This window comes from Pithys albifrons, chromosome 8 (assembly GCF_047495875.1).
Source record: "Pithys albifrons albifrons isolate INPA30051 chromosome 8, PitAlb_v1, whole genome shotgun sequence".
In the NCBI taxonomy this organism is placed as follows: Eukaryota; Metazoa; Chordata; class Aves; order Passeriformes; family Thamnophilidae; genus Pithys; species Pithys albifrons.
The window spans coordinates 1,461,061-1,477,447 of NC_092465.1; the positions used below are offsets into that span (position 1 = coordinate 1,461,061).

The following is a 16,387-nucleotide window of genomic DNA, read 5'->3' on the forward strand; positions in this document are numbered from 1 at the left end:
GATAAGGCAGGTATTTATCCCCCCCCAAGCTGCCGCAGGGCCCCCTCACACTAATTAGCAGCCGAACCTGACTATAATTACGCTGCTTTCAGATGGTGGGTGCCCTCCCACACAGCGGGGAAATTAAACATTCTTGAGTGGTGTTGACAGCCTGACAGATCCCACCCAGGAAGAGCTTTCCAGCTCAGCAAACCAGCAGAAAATGCTGGAGCAAGGCAGGCAGTGACCCAAGGACTGGGAGAAGGGACAGGCTCCCCAGGGAATGGGCACGGCCCGAGGCTGCCAGAGCTCCAGCAGTGCTTGGACAACACTCTGAGGGACAGGGTGGGATTGCTGGGGGGTCTGTGCAGGGCCAGGGATTGGACTCTGATCCCTGGGGGTCCCTCCCAGCTCAGGATATTCCAGGATTCTGTGACAAGTACCTGAGGAAAAGCAGAGCCAAGAAGCTGCAGCCAAAGTGCCAGAGGGTTTCCCTGTGGATGTGACCAAGGTGTGGCTTGGCAGGAATCACCAGCACAGACCCAGGGAGATGTGGCACCACCCCTACCAATACTCCAAACAGCACTGCCCACTCCCACTGCACCAGTGCCACTGACAGGTCATGGAATCCTGGAATCACTGAGGCTGGAAAAGACCCTTAAGGTCATCAAGTCCCACTCTCAGCCCAGCACCACCACCATGCTCAGCATTAAATTGTGTTCCCAAGTGTCACATCCACACATTTTTTGAACACCTCCAGGGTGGGGACTCCACCACTGCCCTGGGCAGCTGTGCCAGGGCCAGACAGCCCTTTCCAGGAAGGATTTTTCCCTAATACCCAACCTAAACCTTCCAGGCTGAGCCTCCCCAGCTCCCTCAGCTGCTCCTCATCAGACTTGTGTTCCATGGACAAAAACCACAATTCCCTCACTCCTTCCAATCCAACAGAACAAATCTTGGGGGGGGGAACCCAACATTTCTGAGCACTAAAAAGGCCGTTTTTACAATCAATAAATTACCACATCATTCTCACTCCAACTTAGAACTGGCCATCACAAAAGAAGTAGAATATGCACAGGCAAACCCTTCTTTATTTTCCACTCATCTCCAAGTTTTTGAGGAGATCCCACTGTCAGTGACCAGTTCTTACTATGTTGGATTTAAAACAAAAACCACCAAAAAGAAACGTATTTTCCTGTGCTCATAAAAGTGATTTGCAGCCACACAGAACTCAATTCTCCCCTATTTTTAGCAAAATATTCTCTTGAATTCACCTGCTGAGGTGCAAAACTCCCTGAAATTGTCTCCTACACAGAAAAATATGACAAGTTTTCCCAGTTTCTTATTTCCAAGCAATTCTGCTTCTCTTTTGGGGCCTCGATTGTTGTCTCACCCAGCAGTGGGTTTGGTTGTTCCTCCCGGATTTTGCCTCACCCAACACAAAGCCACATTCCCATTCTGCACATTCCCACACAGAAACCATCCTGAATTTCCTGTGGCTGCTCAGGGATGTTTTTCCAGTTTCTCCTCCCCAGGACTGGGTGTTTTGGGGTCCAGCCGGTGGGAGCGGCTCTGCCACCTCTCCCTCCCGAGGGAGCGGAGCTGATTCTGGGCCAGGTGGGAGGAAGGTGTTAAAGAGACAAACCCCAGAGCCCGTGGGCTCATTTCCTCCCTCCAGCCCTCACTTGGGCAGGAAAGGCAGTTATTTATTTACACTGGGTTTGCTCAGAGCTCCTCCTCAGGCAAGCAGGACCTCGGGCTTGCTCCTCTCCCTGAGCATCATCAGTGTCTGCCGGTAGAGCACAGACCCCCCGGAATGTGCACAGACCCCCCCGGAATGTGCACAGAGACCCCCCCCCGGAATGTGCACAGACCCCCCGGAATGTTCACAGACCCCCCCGGAATGTGCACAGACCCCCAAGAACGTGCACAGACCCCCCTGGAATGTTCACAGACACCCTGGAATGTGCACAGACCCCCCGGAATGTTCACAGAGACACCCCCGGAATGTTCACAGACCCCCCCGAATATTCACAGACACCCCCCCCCCGGAATGTGCACAGACCCCCCGGAATGTGCACAGACCTCCCCGGAATGTGCACAGAGACCCCCCCCGCGGAATGTTCACAGACCCCCCCGGAATGTGCACAGAGACCCCCCCGGAATGTGCACAGACACCCCCCCCCCGGAATGTGCACAGACCCCCCTGGAATATTCACACACCCCCCCCCCGGAATGTGCACAGAGACACCCCCCCCCCGGAATGTACACAGACACCCCCCCGGAATGTGCACAGATCCCCCCGGAATGTTCACAGACACCCCCGGAATGTTCACAGACCCCCCCCCCCCTCCTGGAATGTGCACAGACCCCCCAGAATGTTCACAGACACCCCCGGAATGTTCACAGACCCCCCCCCCCTCCTGGAATGTGCACAGACCCCCCAGAATGTTCACAGACCCCCCCAGAATGTTCACAGACCCCCCCTCCCCGGAATGTGCACAGACCCCCCCCGGAATGTGCACAGACCCCCCCGGAATGTGCACAGACCCCCCCCCGGAATGTGCACAGACGCCCAAGAACGTGCACAGACCCCCCTGGAATGTTCACAGACCCCCTGGAATGTTCACAGACGCCCCCGAATGTCCACAGATCCCCCGGAATGTGCACAGACCCCCCCCCGGAATGTGCACAGACCCCCCCGGAATGTGCACAGACCCCCCCCCCCGGAATGTTCACAGACCCCCCTGGAATGTTCAGAGACCCCCCGGAATGTGCACAGACCCCCCCCCGGAATGTGCACAGACCCCCCGGAATGTGCACAGACCCCCCCGAATATTCACAGACCCCCCCGAATATTCACAGACCCCCCGGAATGTTCACACACATCACTCGGCTGTGAACACAAAGGTGGAGGATCCAGCACCTGCTTTTTGTTTCTCACAACACCATTCCCGGGAAGAAATCGCTTCTAAAGCTCCAAAACCAACCCCCAGGGGAACCCGAATTTGTGCCGTGCTACACTCGGGTTCATTCTCCCCAAACCCACTTTTTCTATTAAAAATAAATAGAATCCAAAAGCTCCTGTAGTCACAGGCCTGGCTAAAACATCACCAAGGGGTAAAAGCACCTCAAGTTACACCGAATTTTTGGGTTCTCATTATCACCCTTCATGGTTTCACTGATAACACAGAACACCAAGACCACACAACCATGAGAGGAAAATTCAGACAGGAAAACCACAAGCTGTGAGGCCTCATCTCTCTCCTCAAAGTCCAGCAGCCACCAAGCAGTTAAAACAATCTTTGCCTCCTGCTCTCCTCTGCATCACTCCCAGCCTGCCTTAATCTCTCATTAATCTTTCCTCCTGCTATTTCCAGCACCCAAAGAATTATTCAGCCCATTATTTTGCAACAAAGACCAAACAACAGCAGCTCTCACAGGTTTTTTTTTTCCCCTTACTATTTCAGATTGATTAAATTTCTCATCAAAAGCTGTAAAATAAACTTTATTTGCTGTTAGCTCGGAGGGAGCATTTGCTGATTCTTGGAGAAACAGTTGGCATCCCCACTTTAGGATTTTTTAGGAAAAACCCCGGCTTAAAACAGCTGTGCCAAATCCCATTTCCACCAGTTTAGGCTGTTTATATCCATGCAGGAGGAATATCAGCGGGCACTGAAATCCTGCCAGGGTTCCAAGCTGGCAGCGGGTGCTTCCTGCTCTGTGAGCGCTGGGAAAAACGGGAGCCAGCCGGGCTGAGGAGATTCCAGGGAAACCTACGGCTGAAATCGCCAGCCCAGAGCGCTATTCCAGGGAAACCCACGGCTGAAATCGCCAGCCCAAACCGTTATTCCAGGGAAACCTGTGGCATAAATCTCCAGCCCAAACCGTTATTCCAGGGAAACCCACGGCTGAAATCGCCAGCCCCAAGCGTTATTCCAGAGAAACCTACGGCTGAAATCGCCAACCCAAAGCATTCCAGAGAAACCTGTGGCATAAACCTCCAGCCCAAACCGTTATTCCAGGAAAACCCATGGCTGAAAGCGGCAGCCCAGAGCGGTATTCCAGGGAAACCTTTGGCATAAATCTCCAGCTCAAACCGTTATGCCAGGGAAACCCACGGCTGAAATCGCCAGCCCAAAGTGTTATTCCAGGGAAACCCACGGCTGAAAGCGGCAGTCCAGAGCGCTATTCCAGAGAAACCTACGGCTGAAATCGCCAGCCCAAAGCGTTATTCCAGAGAAACCTACGGCTGAAACCGCCAGCCCAAAGCGTTATTCCAGAGAAACCTACGGCTGAAATCGCCAGCCCAAAGCGTTACTCCGTTCCTGCCGCAAACAGCCGCTGTCCATGGTTTTCCAGGGATATTTCGGTCCCTCCCGGCAGCCTCGCACAGCGGAGCGGGATCGGCTCCTCGGGGAGACCCCGAGCGAATCCCGGGCTGGGATTCAATCCCGGCTTGTCACACATCGCGCTCCAGGTCAGGCTTATCTCTGCTTAACAAACCTCGCTGGAAGCGGCAGGGAAGGCAGCGGGATAAAGGCATCGCTCCGCCAGCCGGGACCGGCGGCCCCCCGGCCCGGGCACCGCGGGCATCCCACCAAATCCCGCCGGGAGCGGGGAAAGAGCCGCGGCCCGGCCCGGCCGCATCCCCCGCCCGCTCTTACCTGCGGCGAGCGCCGAGCTCAGCCCGCCCGCCCGCGGCTCAGCATGGCCCGCGTGGCCCGGAGGGTGCGGGGGTAGCGCGGCCGCGGGGCCGGGACCGGGAGCGGGGCCGGGAGCGGGAGCGGCGATGGCTGCGGGTCCCCGCGGGATGCGCCAGGCCCGGCCGAGAGACAGGCGGTGGACTGAGAAGGCGGGAGGATGGAGGGATGGGAGGATGGAGGGATGGGAGGATGGAGGGATGCAGGGATGGAGAAATGCAGGGATGGATGGAGGGATGCAGGGACCGGCAGGTGCCGCGGGCGCCTCCGCGCCTCGCCAAGAGCAGCGGCCGGGAAGGGGCGGAGGAGGCGCGGGCGAGGGAGGCGGGAAGGGGAGGGGAGGGAGAGGGGAGGGCCGAGGAGGGGAAGGCGGAGATGGAGGGGAGGGGAAGATCGGGGCGATGAGGGGAGCGCAGGAGAGCGGGGGGTCGGAGGATGTGGGATGGGGAGCAGGGGAATGCGGGAGATAGTGGGGGGATGAGGGGGTGCGGGATGGGGTGGGGAGGAGACGGGGGATGGAGGGATGCAGGAGAGGGTGATGAAGGGAGAGGGGCGCTGATGCGGCGAGCAGGGCAAGGCAGACGGTGCTGCAGGCACCGGGCTGGGGGCTGCGGGGAGCGGGGGTGGGTGCTGAGGGCATAGAGGAGGAAGGCACGGGGACTGGGGGAGCGCTGAGGGGAGCGGGGGATGCGGGAAGGGGCACCGAGGAGAGCGGGGGATCGAGGGATGCGGGAAGGGGCACCGAGGAGAGCGGGCAGGGATGCGGGAAGGGGCACCGAGGGGAGCGGGCAGGGATGCGGGAAGGGGCACCAATGAGAGCGGGCAGGGATGCGGGAAGGGGCACCGAAGGGAGTGGGCAGGGACGCGGGAAGGGGCACCGAGCAGGGCAGGGGATCGAGGGATGCGGGAAGGGGCACCGAGGGGAGTGGGCAGGGATGCGGGAAGGGGCACCGAGGGGAGTGGGCAGGGATGCTGGGGCAGCGGGCACTGATGGAGGGAGCTGGAGGGGGTGCTGGGGGAGCAGCGGGAGGCGCGGGGGGCTGAGGAGACCACGGGCTGCGGGCAGGGATGCTGAAGGCTGCAGGGCAGGGACAGGCAGCGGGGCCGGGAGGAGCAGAGGGGCTCAGGGCAGCAGGACAGAGCAGGGCAGGGCAGGGCAGGGCAGGGCAGGGGCGCTGAACCAAATCCGTCTCACCGTATTTCAGTTCAATGTCCGGGCGGGTTTCTGCCCCTCGCCCGGGGCTGTGCCCACCCCACAGGGCATTGCCGGGTCCATGGGCACAGCAGTGCCCACCTGCACCACTCCTGCACACGGGCAGTGTTGGAACCTTCTTTCCTGACTTTTTTCTGGGAAACATCTCTCATTAGGAAAGGAAAGCAAAAGGTAAAAGCTGTTCCTCCTGAGTGCACGGAGAGTCACGTTAACATTGTACAGACATTCTCTGAGGGAGCAGTGGATAAATCATGGAATAACAGAATAGTTTGAGTGGGAAGGGATGTTAAAGGCCATCCAGTGCCACCCCTGCCATGGGCAGGGACACCTCCCACCAGCCCAGGGTGCTCCAACCTGGCCTGGGACACTCCCAGGGATGGATCCAGGGGCAGCCACAGCTTCTCTGCCCAACCTGTGCCAGGGCCTGCCCACCCTCCCAGACACCAATTCCTTCCCAATATCCCATCTATTCCCAATATCCCATTCCCTGCGTGCTGTCCCTCCATCCCTTGTCCCCAGTCCCTCTCCAGCTCTCCTGGAGCCCCTTCAGGCCCTGGCAGGGACTCTCAGGTGTCCCTGGAGCCTTCTCTTCTCCAGGGGAACATTCCCAGCTCTCCCAGCCTTTCAGGTCCAGAAGGTTGGTGTTTGGATCCAGCAATCTCTGCTGTCCTGTCTGTGTGTGCCCAGCCTTGGCAGCACCAAAGCACAGCCAAAAAGTCCTGACTTACAACATTTTATTGTCAGTTGAATCTTTTATTATGACACTGAAAACTCAGTGCATAAACTAAAGTGCTTTGATACAAGGATGAGAAACCTCTTGGCACTTTGTACTTCTGTTCCTCTTCCAAAATAAGGAATATCAGCATTTTCCCCTTCCAAAATAAGGAATAAAAGGATTTTTCACTCACTCCCCAAAACGCCCTGGCAACTGCTCAGGGTTTTAACCTCCCTTTGGGGTGCAGAGGCTGCTCAGGGGGGTGGGATGGGCAGCAAAGGGTTAACCGGTTCCTGAGGAAAAGGCAGAGAGCAAAGCGGAGAGCTCGGGCAGGGCTGGGGATCGGCATTCCCGGTGTCCCTGAGGATGGTGAGCCAGCCGATGCCTCCGCATTGCAGCGCTCTCATCTCCAGCCCCCACCGCCGGCAGAGCATTAATTGCTTCCTGTAAAGCGCGTGGAGATGCACAAATGGATGTTCCCTGGACGCAGGACCCTTTCCCTCTTCAATTCTGATACTCACAGGGAGGTGTTTGCTCCAAGTGGGAAATCACAAGAGAAGGGAACAATGATCCACGGGCTTTGGCACCACTAATTATTTCTATTACATTCTACTATATTGAAATAATTTCTGTGTATCACCATGTGATAAGTAGAAAAGAAACACCAAAATTTAGGGACTGCACCTTTAATTCAGTCCCAAGGGCACCTGTTGGAAAGAGCAGCATAAGAATATCTCAGTTTTACTCATGGAAGGATTTGGGGAAATTGTCCCTGCCCATGGCAGGGGGTGGGATGAGATGAGATGAGCTCTAAGGTCCTTCCAGGCCAAAGCACTGCAGGATTCTGGGATGCACCTGACTGTGCTACCACTTCTGTATCTGGAATTCCTGTTTGCTCTGGGAGAGAAAAAGTTCCAGAGGGGAAAAAAATACCCACCAAAAATAGGGAAAGATGAAGATGAGTGGAGATGGGAAGTGGCTTTTTTTGGGTAAGGGAAATTGGAGCCACCTGGATTTTTCCTCTGTCTGTAAAGGGAGAGGAAAGACTGAAGCCCATGAAATTCCAGATGTCATAAAAATTATATTAAAGTTGATTATCCCTCATTTTTTCCTGGAAGAGCAGCCATCAGAACACCCTTCAGCACGTCCCAGCTCCCGTGCTGGAGCTGAGGGGCCTTTACACAAAATGCATAATTCATCCTGGAGCTCTCACAGCTCGAGCTGCTGTTGAAACCCAAAGTCACAGCAGATTAAAGTAGATGTGAAGAGAAGTTCCTGGAAGATCCATCAGGAGGTGTTACCTGCAGAGCTCGGGGTGCAGCCCCACACTGGGAACATCACACAGACCTGGCTGCACACACGGGCTGCAGGGAAAGGATTCTGGGGCATTTTTGCCACTTACCAGACTGTTCTCCAAGATCACTGCCAGCCCTTCAGCCAAGTGTGTCCCTCCTTCCTGGCTCTGCCCTTTCCCATCACACATCTGCTATTGAGGAATTCTTTCTGACCAGCACCTTGAGAGTCAATGCCACAGACAGAAGGAAACCACAGAGGAAACCACCTGGATTACAGAGGAATCTGGCTCTGGACAGCTGGGGTATAAAACCTTTCTGCCACTGAAAATGCCTTTTACACACTCACTCCCAGCCCTGAGGGTGCATTGCCAGGAGCTGCATGAAAAGAAGAACCCAAATAACCCCTGGGGGTCGTTTGCCAGAACAAAGAGAACAGGTGTCTGTTCCATGAACTAAAGGGAAAATGAGTCTGGGAAGGGGATGTTTGTGCTCTGCAACACTGTCTGATCACTGATCATGGGGAGAAAAACTTTGTCCCAGAATGGTTTGGGTTGGAAGGACCTCAAAGCCCATCCAGGGTCACCCCTGCCATGGGCAGGGACACCTCCCACCACCCCAGGTGGCTCCAACCTGGCCTGGGACACTTCCAGGGATCCAGGGGCAGCCACAGCTTCCCTGGGCAATGGTTGGCGACCTGCACAAGTGCCAAAGCTTTGCCAGGCTGGAACTCCACAGCACTTCAATAAACCCAGGGCTTTTTCCTGGCAAGTGTTTCAAATACAGTGTTGCATTATTTAAAAGTGTTTTCAGTCTTGTGCCAGAAAATGTGTTCCTGACTCTACTGAAATATCTACCATGACCTTCCAACCAATCTGTCATGCCAGAAGGGACCTGTTTGGGGCTGGAGAATAAATGTCTGTGTATTTATGTCCCAGAACAGATCCCCTGACTTGGGTCTGAGCTGCAGAAAGGAAAACAAACTGGAGGAAGAAGCTGATTTGTTTTCATCTGAATTTTCCATCAATACTCACACAAAGCACAGAGCCCTTTCCTACCACCTAAGAGAAATAAATGGGCTGACAGTCCTGCAGTGGGTGCTGCTTCCAGAGGAATCCATTCATTATTCCCAGGGAGCAGCAGCCTCTTCCACTCGGTCACTTTTATTGCTTTGGCTGTTACCTCTTCACTGCACAGCCACAGGTAACCCCAAAGCCACAACCCCTCAGCCCCCTGCAATGTCCTCTCTCACCTCAGAGCAAGCCCAGGCAATGCATCCTCAGTCCCAACCTCCAGCAGGGACTTCCCACACTCCAACAAAACCTTTCTGTGGGAAAGGAACTGGGACAACCCCAGGACTGCTCCTGCCCTGTGTGAGGAGGTTGAAATGCCCTCGTATTTCAACACTGGGCTCCCTTTGTGCCTCTGACACAACCCTGGAGGGTTTTTAGGGCAGGGTTTGGCTCTCAGACCTCTCAGCTGATGCAGGAGGAGTGGGAGAGGATGAATCACCCACTCTGGCAGCAGTTCAGGGACCTCAGACTTCAGTCTCCTCTCAGACAAACATCACCTGGGCTTTGTGGTTTAATCTCCCTTCTCCTCAGCCCAGGAAGGGCCCAAGTCTTGCCTCTCTTATTTGCAGAGGGTAAACCCCAGGCTAGTCCTGACTCTCTGGAATCATTTACCTCTCCTCTGTTTTCTTAATTAAAGACCAGAATGCATTTCTGTGGTGGTGGCAGTGAAATCAGGGCACTGATGCTGGGCCAGGTTTGCCCTCTTAATGAGATGCATCACCTGCTTCAAATGGGAAAGATGAGCAAGGTCTGTGGGGCTGGAAAACACCCAGAACTGAGTCTGAGCCTTTACAGGGTCTTTGAGGCTCTGCCCACAGGACAAACCTCAGCTCTCAGTGAGCTCTGACCTCAGGCTGGGGGGCAGCAGGTGGGGCCACCACAAGCTCTGGGGGAGCAGCAGGTGTGGGGCACCCTGAGCAGCAGGTGGGGGGCACCCCAAGCTCTGGGTCAGCAGCAGGTGGGGGGCACCCCGAGCAGCAGGTGGGGGGCACCCCGAGCTCTGGGTCAGCAGCAGATGGGGGGCACCTGAAGCTCTGGGTCAGCAGCAGGTGGGGGCACCCTGAGCTCTGGGGGAGCAGCAGGTGGGGGGCACCCCAAGCTCTGGAGGAGCAGCAAGTGGGGGGCACCCTGAGCTCTGGGTCAGCAGCAGATGGGGGGCACCCCGAGCTCTGGGGGAGCAGCAGGTGGGGGGCACCCTGAGCAGCAGGTGGGGGGCACCCTGAGCTCTGGGTCAGCAGCAGGTGGGGGCACCCCGAGCTCTGGGTCAGCAGCAGGTGGGGGGCACCCCGAGCTCTGGCAGAGCAGCAGGTGGGGGGCCCCCTGAGCAGCAGGTGGGGGGCACCCCGAGCTCTGGGTCTCCTCAGGGACCAGACCTGTGCTGGAGATGCTCCCTCAGGATGCCCATCCTGCTGTTTGCACCCTGGACCTGACACCAAACCCTGTGCCCAGCACCACTCAGAGGTGGCAGAACCAACATCCCAGAACTGGTCTGACTTTGGGGGTGAGGCTGACCCAAAGGACAAGGGGCACCTTTGATGCAAAGCACTTGTGGCACAGGAAGACATGTGGGCAAACCCTTTTTGCTTCCAAACGCTGCTCTCCAGGTATTTGCCATTACCAGAGAATTAATTTTGTCATCAGCCTCTTTCTCCCTGTTTGATACAAATCCCTTTCAGAAATGAAGGATTTATAACCTCCTCTCCCCTCAATGCCCATTATCATTTATATTCCTGACAGCTTCAGTTGTTAAAAGCAGCACTTGAGGTTCTTTCCAATAAAGGCCTCCCATCTTTCTGACATTTATTAGGACTTTATTCCCTCCCTCCCCTTCTTGGAGCCCTTTCCTTCAGTGGGGGAGTGGCTGAAACACAGATTTTCATTCCCTCCAACTTACCATCATTTTAGGCCAGGAGTGGTTTAGTTTTGACTGGTTGTTAAAAACAGGAAGGGCATAAAAACACCTGAAGTGAGTAAAGCTGAGAAAGCCCATCTGTGACACACAGGGCACTTCAAGGCCCTTTTTTTACCCTGGGTGATATTTCCACTTTCTCAGAGTGCACAGAAGGTGGGTTAGTCTGGATTTTAGAATGCAAACCCCCCTAAAAGATTGACAGACCTGGTTATGTGATACAGAAAGTTTTGTAATTCTCTGTATTAACACAACAGAGTCCTTAATGGGGTTCTTAATTGAGAATTAATAAGTCACTTCCAAGCCAAGCCCTTCTATGACTCTGAGTGTCCCATGAGTAGAGATGGGAAATGAAACTCTGAAGGACATCTCAGTCTCTGCACACAAATCTGAACCAGATCCCACATTCCCCAGGGGTCCCAAGGCAGCCCATGCCAGTCCCAAGGCAGCCCATGCCAGTCCCAGTGCCAGGGGATGGCCCAGGCAAGTCCCATGTGCCAATCCAGAGGAAGCCTCAGGGATCCTCCCTCTAAATTCCTGGTGAAGCTGCTCCAAGTGCCCCCCCTGAGCTGTTGGGCCCCCCCAGCTGCCCCCCTGCCCCTTGGCCAGGGAGCTGAGCAGACTGAAGGCACTTTCCCTTCTGCAAAACAGCATTTGGTGCTCTGTCTAAAAATGCACAAAATTTCCCTATTTTCAGTATTTCCTTGTGATTCTCACCATGTGTTGGGTGTCAGATGAAGATCAGCCACTGCCAAACCCCAGCAGAATTTCCATCACCTCGAAGCCTTCCCTCTAACTCGCTCCTAAAGAACTTCCATGAGAAATGAAGACATTGGTTCAGTAAAATTCAATTTTCTTTGTCAACACAATTCATCTTTCCCCTTCAAATGATCTTTTTTAAAACTCAACTTCTCTTACCAGCATCATCCTATCAATTGTTTGGGGTTTTCCCCCTCAATTTGTGCTTCCAATCTCTGTCTCCACCAAGGGCAAATTGCACTTCCAAACCTTCTCTGGAAATGCTTTATGAATATTCCAACTCACAAAGACAGACTTTGTGCTGCTTTAATCAGAATTATTCACCTGGAGCTGGATATTTATGGCATTAATTCAACCTTAATGGCCATCCTGGGGTTCGAGGAGTCTGTGAACAACATTGCTGTGTTTGGCCTCTTCAGGAAACGAGATGGGTTTGAGTTTTAATTCATTTTGTGGTTTTTCAGCCCAGACAACTCCCTTCTCTAAGGAAACATGGAACTTTACTCCAGGAAATCTTAGGAAACCTGAGTTCTCCTTGTGTGGCACTGCTCTGGGTGGATACTCTGGTACAAAGGACAAAATTCTGTGGGTTTTTCCTGTAATTGCTGCAAAAGTATCTTGTCTTTTATAGGTGTCAGTGTCCCCTTCACAGGCATCACTTTAATTTCTGCCAACAGCTACAGGTGTTGCCTACACTGGGGTGTTTCATTCCAAGAACACCTGGATCACCCCCAGGTGTGACCTCTCCCTCTTGGGACACACACAGTCCATGAACAGCCTTTTCTGGGGCTTAGTTTGCTCCTGCCAGTAACTGCAGCCAGGGCAGAGATGAGAGACCAGGTTTTTATATCTCTAATAGCAACCAGCAATGCTTTGGGCTCAAAAATAACCCACAGACCTCCTTAGGTACAAACAAAGGAACAATTCCCACCCATTGTGGTGCAAATGTGGGGTCTCAGTTCACTCCAGCTCAAGGCAGAGGGGTCTGGCCTTGGTGCCAACGGCAAGGACAGGAATATTCCTGGTGAAGGTGATGCCAAAGGGGGTTTTTGTTCTGATTTTCACATTTTGTAGATTTTAGGAACACAGGAGTTGTGGATTTTTAGAGGGTTAATATTTCTAACAGTTTAATGCCTTTCTATCACTACCCCTGTCCCAGAACAGGGAGCTCAAATTCCTTTAGTTAATTAATCTTGTTCAGACTCCTTTCCAAGGTAGAGCTGAAGGATATCAGAGACCCACAGAATGAAACATAAACACAGGTCAGAGTGACCCAAAAGCCAGAGCTGGATGAACTCCAAGAGACCTTTGTGTGCCTGAGGAAGAGGAGCTGATGAAGACAGAGGGTCTTGACGACCCCAGACCCAATTCCAGGGGTTGGTCCAGGGGTGGGACTGGGGCTGGCCTGAGAAATGTGTAAAGCAATGATTGGAGGGGTCTGATTATAAAAGCCATGGAAACAAGAACTGGGACACATGGATGTCATCCTGTATTCCTGTGGGCTGCAGGGCCTGTGTTATTAAAGGACCTTTACTTTTATCTTACCCTGCACTAACGTGGCTCAGAGTCCTGGTTTGGGGGGAAGGGTCATTCATGGCATCAAAGGGATAAAGTGCTCCCCAAAAGCAGGAACTCCATTTCCCTTTGTAAATACTCTTCCCAAATGTTTGCCAGAGGCACTACCCAAATGTCACTTCTGTTGCTTGCAGAGTTCCCCTTGTTAACAAATGCATCCATTTGGTTTCCTTCTGCTCTCTGGGAATCCCTGGGAAAGCAGCAGCTCCCTGAGAATCCCTGGGAAAGCAGCAGCTCCCTGGGAATCCCTGGGAAAGCAGCAGCTCCCTGGGAAAGCAGCAGCTCCCTGGGAATCCCTGGGAAAGCAGCAGCTCCCTGAGAATCCCTGGGAAAGCAGCAGCTCCCTGAGAATCCCTGGGAAAGCAGCAGCTCCCTGGGAATCCCTGGGAAAGCAGCAGCTCCCTGGGAATCCCAGGGAAAGCAGCAGCTCCCTGGGAAAGCAGCAGCTCCCTGGGAAAGCAGCAGCTCCCTGGGAATCCCTGGGAAAGCAGCAGCTCCCTGAGAATCCCTGGGAAAGCAGCAGCTCCCTGAGAATCCCTGGGAAAGCAGCAGCTCCCTGAGAATCCCTGGGAAAGCAGCAGCTCCCTGAGAATCCCTAGGAAAGCAGCAGCTCCCTGGGAATCCCAGGGAAAGCAGCAGCTCCCTGGGAAAGCAGCAGCTCCCTGGGAATCCCTGGGAAAGCAGCAGCTCCCTGAGAATCCCTGGGAAAGCAGCAGCTCCCTGTGAATCCCTGGGAAAGCAGCAGCTCCCTGAAATGCTTCTCCTGGTGGGAAGATGCCACCCCCACCTTGGGAGCAGCTGCTGGCTTGGAGTCTGTCTCCAAGTAACCCCCAAACCTGGAAGTGGCTCCATTGCCTCCTTGGATGCTGCTGTTGGAATTTCAGGCATGGCAGAGTCTGGGAGCAGCAACTGCCCCTCCTGCTCAGCTCAGGTTTGTGGCTCCACCAGGAGAAGCCACAGAGGGATGGGATCCTTCAGGCTGGAGAAGACCTTTAAGCAGCATCCAAGGAGGCAATGGAGCCTCTTCCAGGTTTGGGGGTTACTTGGAGACAGACTCCAAGCCAGCAGCTGCTCTCCCAAGGTGGGGGTGGCATCTTCCCACCAGGAGAAGCCACAGAGGGATGGGATCCTTCAGGCTGGAGAAGACCTTTAACCAGCATCCAAGGAGGCAATGGAGCCTCTTCCAGGTTTGGGGGTTACTTGGAGACAGACTCCAAGCCAGCAGCTGCTCTCCCAAGGTGGGGGTGGCATCTTCCCACCAGGAGAAGCCACAGAGGGATGGGATCCTTCGGGGTGGAGAAGACCTTTAAGACCTGTTGCTACAATGAAATCCCAAGTGGGCAATTCAGATCTCTGTAAGATCCTGCAAGACTGAAGCTGCTGCTGGCTGGCAGGGGGGAGGTTCCTCCCCAGGGATTCACTCAGTGGGTTCTCACAGGACTCTGCAGGTGTGAGAAAACAGCCAGGATAAAACAATATAAACCCTGAACTTGTGAGATATGAATTATAATCAATTAAAGTTTGTAGCCTGGTGGTGGGAGGTTTTGACTGAGCCAATGGTGTGTGGCTTTAGCTCTGTATAAACTGTGTGTGGTGTGTAATAAATTGGGCATTCATTCCATCCTGCTGGTCTGTGTGTGATGTCCAGTTCCTCCTCCTCTGTATATTTATTTATTTCTTTAAAGGCCATCAAGTCCCTCCATGCCCCAGCACTGCCCAGGCCACCACTGGCCCCTGTCCCCAAGTGCCACATTGAGGGAGGGGATTCCACCCTTGCCCTGGGCAGCTCCTGCCAGTGCCTGCCCACCCTTTCCATGCAGCAATTCCTGCTCTGTGCCCCCTGCCCTGCCCTGGGCAGCCCCTGCCAGTGCCTACCCACCCTTTCCATGCAGCAATTCCTGCTGCTGTGCCCCCTGCCCTGCCCTGGGCACTGTGCCAGTGCCTGCCCACCCTTCCCATGCAGCAATTCCTGCTCTGTGCCCCCTGCCCTGCCCTGGGCACTGTGCCAGTGCCTGACAGCCCTTTCCATGCAGAATTCCTGCTCTGTGCCCCCTGCCCTGTCCTGGGCAGTTGTGCCAGGGCCTGCCCACCCTTTCCATGCAGCAATTCCTGCTCTGTGCCCCCTGCCCTGCCCTGGGCAGCCCCTGCCAGTGCCTGACAGCCCTTTCCATGCAGCAATTCCTGCTCTGTGCCCCCTGCCATGGGCACTGTGCCAGGGCCTGCCCACCCTTTCCATGCAGCAATTCCTGCTGTGTGCCCCCTGCCCTGCCCTGGGCACTGTGCCAGTGCCTGCCCACCCTTTCCATGCAGCAATTCCTGCTCTGTGCCCCCTGCCCTGCCCTGGGCACTGTGCCAGTGCCTGCCCACCCTTTCCATGCAGCAATTCCTGCTCTGTGCCCCCTGCCCTGCCCTGGCCCAGCCTGAGGCCGTGCCCTCTCCTCCTGTCCCTGTGCCCTGGGGCACAGCCCGACCCCCTGTCCCGGTTCCCCCCTCCTGGCAGGGATTGCAGAGCCAGAAGGTGCCCCCTGAGCCTCCTTTGCTCCAGCTGAGCCCCCCCAGCTCCCTCAGCTGCCCCAGCACAAACATTCCACCTTCCTTGGGCATCCCTTGCCCTTCCCAGGCTCTGGATCTGACCAGAACCCCTTTGCTTCCCTTGGCAACCAGAAACCTCTAAAATGGGTGGTTTGGAGAAGTTGTAACACAAATAAATTTCTTGCAGTGGCTTAGAAAAATCCATTAGCTAAATATTTCTATTTTCTCAGCCTTAAGCCTCCTCCTTAGGAGAGGAGCCATAAATTAGGAGGGAAGTGCAATTACAGAGCACGGGGCTCGTGGTGCTGATTTGTGAGCAGTAAAAAGGGCCATTCATCCTCCTCCAACTCACCCCAAAGAGCTCAGAGACCCACCAGGCTCCAGCCCTCCTGCATTGCTCTGAGTGAGGGAAGCTCCAGAGGCTCTGCTGCAGCTCCAGAGCCACTTAAAGCCGTGGAATTCTCCCCTAGGAAAGCACAAATCCCTCAAATCCCAGAGTTCTTCACTGGGGTCACAGGAGGTCTCTGAATGTAAAATGATGGAACCATAAAACTTTAAAGACACACCTTGCCATGAACCCACAGCTCTGATGGAATCTGAAATTGTTCCAGTCTGACTCCCACAGAGAGAAAGGATT

The 16,387-nt window shown here is 54.7% G+C and overlaps 1 protein-coding gene across 3 annotated transcripts in view; it reads right to left on the minus strand.

Moving 5' to 3' along the window:
- Nucleotides 1-4,961, minus strand: part of GALNT13 (polypeptide N-acetylgalactosaminyltransferase 13) — a 75,845-nt gene extending 70,884 nt beyond the window's left edge. For all 3 annotated transcript variants that reach the window (XM_071561906.1, XM_071561905.1, XM_071561904.1), the window contains exon 1: nt 4,647-4,961. The gene's annotated coding sequence lies outside the window, so the exon portion shown is untranslated. The remainder of the gene's footprint in view (nt 1-4,646) is intronic.
- Between the last annotated feature and the right edge of the window lie 11,426 nt (nt 4,962-16,387).